The sequence below is a fragment of the Lepidothrix coronata genome, unplaced genomic scaffold, assembly GCF_001604755.1.
Source record: "Lepidothrix coronata isolate B3197 unplaced genomic scaffold, Lepidothrix_coronata-1.0 Scaffold37, whole genome shotgun sequence".
NCBI classification, from domain to species: Eukaryota; Metazoa; Chordata; class Aves; order Passeriformes; family Pipridae; genus Lepidothrix; species Lepidothrix coronata.
The window spans coordinates 3,907,436-3,912,374 of record NW_016690217.1 but is presented as its reverse complement, the minus strand read 5'-3'; the positions used below and the strand labels follow the sequence as shown (position 1 = coordinate 3,912,374).

Below are 4,939 nucleotides of genomic sequence, written 5' to 3'. Positions count from 1 at the left end.
TACACATCTTTCAGTGGAAAGCTCACTAGCTCTTATACTAAACGTATTTCTTGAAGCATCAGAAATTCTTATTTTATTGTTGAGCTTATTTCTCAAATTAAATTATTTCTTATTTAAAGATTATTTTGTAATCTTTTGTTTACAGTGTAAGTGGCAATTATGACTAAGCTCAACAAAAGCCTTTTAGCCTAGTGTGTTTTCACTTGTTAGGCAAGAAAAGCCACTCCAAAATTGCTGAGGGACTGGAGATCAGAAATATAATTAATATTAAGAACTTTATATACAATGAAGTTTGATAGTTTTTGTCAGCTAACCAAGGTACTACTTGTCCATTTCCTTTTATATACAGGCTAAATATTTCAGTTTTAGAAAGATAGGTTTAAATCAAAATAATATTTCTATATTCAAGGGGGACAAGGGGAAGAAGGAAACTAAAAGAAATACGAATTAAAAAATCATTCCCTGTTTTACAGACTATCTTAAACAAAAGACTGAATAAACTGTACTGAACTAGGAGATTGCTTCTCCCTGATGCTGTCACACACTTCTGTTTAGTGTTCTGTTTTTAGTTATCTGTTTGCTTACAGAGATGAACAGAATAATTTGTGGGAAATGCTATCAAAGTGAGACATGGAAGTGACATGTTGTTACATTGTTCAGACAGTTCTTTGTTACTCAAGTTTAGATAATTGTTCTTTTTTTTTTCTTATTGTCTTTCTTGAGGAAAAGCTTTTCAAAATTAAAAAAAAAAATAATAAAAAAATAAAAAAGCAAACCAAACCCCACACTTAGTATAATTTTTCCCTGTCTGGTCATCTCAGTGACCTGCTCTTTTGATAATATTTCAGCTAATGGTCTTTTAATATTTCTGGTATTCCTTTGGTAATATTTTAGCTCATGAATACACAGTCTCATAAGAAATATGCAGGACAGAGAACAGTAATTTTTTTATTCCTTTTAACAATTGCACTGATTAGATTGTTAGCTAGTTTTAATGGTTAGGAAAGATTCCAATGTTAAAAAGGGAGTTAAAGCTCTGAGTCTTTTCCCTGTTCCTGGATGGATGGATGGATGAATGGATGGATGGATGGATGGATGGATGGATGGATGGTGTCCCTCCCAGGGGAGCAAGCTCTGAAGGGACCCCTCCAAGTCGGGTCTACCCCTCCAAGTCGGGTCTACCCCTCCCCCCGAACGCAGGTTCTGGGGTTCAGGTCAGCCTCTTTATACCCTGATAATTTTCACCAGATTCCCACCTAGAATCGACCTGCTTCAGCGTGGTTTCTCTCTATCTCTGTTGCAAATTCGAGAGGCAGTGGTAGCAGTCCTGGCTGTGCTTCTCTTCTTCGCTCCGCTCTGCTCCCGGCACGCTTCGTGCCGTCCGCTGCTGCCACTCCAGGCCTGCTCCGGGCCCGCTCCACTCCGGGTCGTGCGTTGCTGCCACTCCATCCTGCTACCACCCCTCCCCTGCGGTGGGGGGAGGCAGCGAGGCCAGCGGGAGAACTCCCGGGCAGTTTCTCTCTCACTGTCTGGAATTTCTTCTGAGCTCTGCTGCACACCTCATCCAGGGGCCTGGCTCAGCTCCAGTGTTGCTTCTGCCCCTTGGCCAGGGCGGGGATGGAGGGGGGGGGGTGGGCCTGGCCCCCGCGGGGCCTGGTGGCCCCTCTACCACCTTCATATCTCTAATTTCTTCTGCACCACAAGCCTTCTCTTCTGGTTACTTAAATATGTCATTCGCAGAGGCGTTACTACAGCTTCTCATTGGCTCAGACTGGGAAACCCGTCTAGAACTAAACATCTTCAGTTCTAGGGAAGGGTTAGTAAAACCATGACACTGGAATATATTTTTCTCCCAAATAGAGAATGGTTGCTTTGTGAAAAAAAATCATTTGCAGTTTCCTCTGTTACTTTTCACAAGTTCTTGTGAATTGAAAGTCCTCAAGAAATGGTTTAAGATTTTTCCTATTTTTCTCTCTGTGCTAAGCCTGCTGGCAGTTAATTACTTTTGGTTTTCACTCTTTTTAAGTAGGTTATTACTAAACATTCTTGTCCTAGATTATAATTTTACATGACATTGGAGTACTGTTTATTCACAACTGCCTGTAGGATTAGGTGTTTATAATAAAGCAATAACCTTGTTTATTTGTATTTCAGATGCTGCAACTAAGTAAATATACTTTGTAACTGTTTCATAAGTGCTGCACAGAGACATTTACGCAGCTGGTTTATAAAGTGGTGTTGCTGTGTTTAAAGTTGATGTTCTTAATAGTTTGTCATTTAAACTTTTCTATGGAGATACATGCGTGGTTCAGATCCCAGGCATAAATGTCCTAAGAGAACATCAAACCTATTTCCCACTCTATGCTGACTTGCAGCAATATGGTTTGGTGCTTTTGGTTGACCTTTGCTGGCCAAGAGACGTGAACCAAGATAGTCTCTCACGCCCCCTTATTAGCAAGACAGGAGGAAAAATATGGTAGAAAGATCATGGGTAAGATAAGGATAGGAAAATGACTTGCCAGTTACCAACATGAGCAAAAAAAACCAACTTGCAGTGGGAAAGTTTACTAGAATTTATTGCCAATTAATAATAGAGTAGGATAGAAAGAGGAGAGTAGTAGGAAATTTAAAAAAAAAACCTGAAAACTTCTTTACTTCAACATTTCTTCTTCCCATGCTCAACTTCATTCTTGACACTTTTACCTCCTCCACACCCTGAGAAGTGGAGGAGGATGGGGAATAGGAGTTGTGGTCAGTCCGTAGCAGGTCCTCTCTGCCACTTCTTGCTCTGCACATGCTCCAGAATGCTCCAGTGTGAGGTCCCTCCATGGGGCAAAATCTCTCAAGAACTGCTCTAGTGTGGGTCCTTTCCATGGTCTACAGTCCTTCAGAAAAAGACTTCTCCACTGTGGGACTCCAATCAGCTACAATTCCTGCCAGGAGCCCGCTCTGGGATTAACTCTCCATGGACTGCACTGTGGATATCTGCTTCAACATGGTCCTCCATGAACTACAGGGAAATTTATGCTCTGGAGACTGGAGAAACTCCCTCCCCCCCATAATTCACCAACCTTAATGTTTCCTTCAGATTTTCCTCATCCTTCTCTCTGCTGGTGCACACTCTTTTTTTATCCTTTATTAAATACATCATTCCAGAGAGGCCACCAACATGGCTCACTGGCTTAGCTTGGGGCAGTGGCAGGTCCATTTTGGAGCTCACTGAAACTGGCTCTGACATGAAAACAGTTTCTGATGTTTTCTCACAGAAGCCATTCCTGCAGATCCCACACTACAAAAAGTTTGCCATGTAAGCTAAGACATATTATTAACTCAAAGTCTGTGCTTTCACTTTGAGGTGCTTGTTTTTCCTTCTTTTTTTTATAAAGGCAACTGGAACAAAGTTTAAATGAAAACTCCATTCTTAGGTACAAAAAAAATACCATTATTCTAAGGGTCAAATTCATCCTTGCAAGAAAAATGTTTATATTAACATTTTTTTACCAAAGTAAGTTTACTACTGAATTGTAGTAAACAAGAGATCAACATCTTCAATTAATATGCAAGTCTGCAAACCACACTTAAGTTATAAACAAGTTTTAAAATAGTATTTTAACTCTGAAATATTTCTGTATGCAAAATGAAAATTTTTAATTAGGGAAATTCTAAATGAAATTTTAAATATTTCTATATTTCTTACAGACTTTATAAATGATTTTTCTTCATAGGAAAAAAATAAAAAAAATAAAGAAAAAGGTGAAATACTTTATACATTTTGAGACAATCAGATGAAGAAATTTTTTTTCATGTCTCCTAATTCTGAAACCAGTCCAAAGAAAAAATTAATGACAGGGGATAGAGTAAGAAAACAATTAAGAATATGGTCTATATATTAATTTCTAAGGTACCAGTTCAATTATCTGAAGTACTCTGCAGATTTACAATAAACTCTTGGAATAACCTTAGCATATAAAAATTATGATGATATGAAAAAAAAGATAAACAAGAGTTTCTGAAGTATTTGGTGGTAGAATGGGACTTCACAACATTAATGACAAAGACTGGAATATTCTGACAAGATTCTATTTTGATAAATAAATAGCCTCACATGCTTTCAATTTAGGCTAGTCTGGGATTCATATTATTATTAACTCAAAGAAAATTTTATGTTGACAGACTCTACTATGTTACACCAAAAAAAAATATGATGAAAAAGAACCACTTACATCATTCTCTTCAGCACTAAACCAATTGAATATGTTGCCTGCATTTTTAACTTTCATAGCAATATTTTTACAGTGGAGGCCATCTCTGTTCTTCAGAGCCTGTCTTTGCTCTTTAAACCATGTAACTAGGAAACCTCACAGCTCTTACTTCACAACATTCTCAATTTAATTTAAAGATATAAAATAAATATACGGATATAGAATTCCTGAAGCTGCAATATGATGTACTACAACTCTTGATTTAAGTAGGGTCTGAGGTTTTATTACCTTCCCTCCTTGTCCTGAAATTCTTGTGGTGAATTGCCTGCTGCTAAAGAATTTGGTACATGTCTCTGGCTTACAAATTAAATGTTCTCTCTGATCTTTGGCACAACAGATACCTCTGACACCTTTATTCATTATCTGTTGAGAATGCTTTTTAATCAGCATTCTTATTTTAAATGGAGACACAATTTCTGTGGCTCTGGTTTCCTAGCAACAGAGTTTATTGTCACAGACTTTTGTAATTTCTAAAGATCTCTGTTCAGAATGCTTTTCATGGCTCTTAATGCTCTGTACAGCTTCACGGACATAATACTTTGATACCCCATATCAGAGTTGGTTTATTTTACTGTAACAAACAACATAACAAGCATCAAAATAACTTAAAATGACCACCACCAAAACTCGTAGCAAACCAAATTCTAAGAAGAGAAGAAGTAGTTTATAAAGACTAC

General features: G+C 37.8%; 1 long non-coding RNA gene across 1 annotated transcript in view; it reads right to left on the bottom strand.

Moving 5' to 3' along the window:
* Positions 1-1,600, bottom strand: part of LOC108496237 — a 31,826-nt gene extending 30,226 nt beyond the window's left edge. Inside the window, exon 1 of the long non-coding RNA XR_001874399.1 lies at positions 1,257-1,600. This is a non-coding gene — a long non-coding RNA (uncharacterized LOC108496237). The remainder of the gene's footprint in view (positions 1-1,256) is intronic.
* Positions 1,601-4,939: the final 3,339 nt, after the last annotated feature.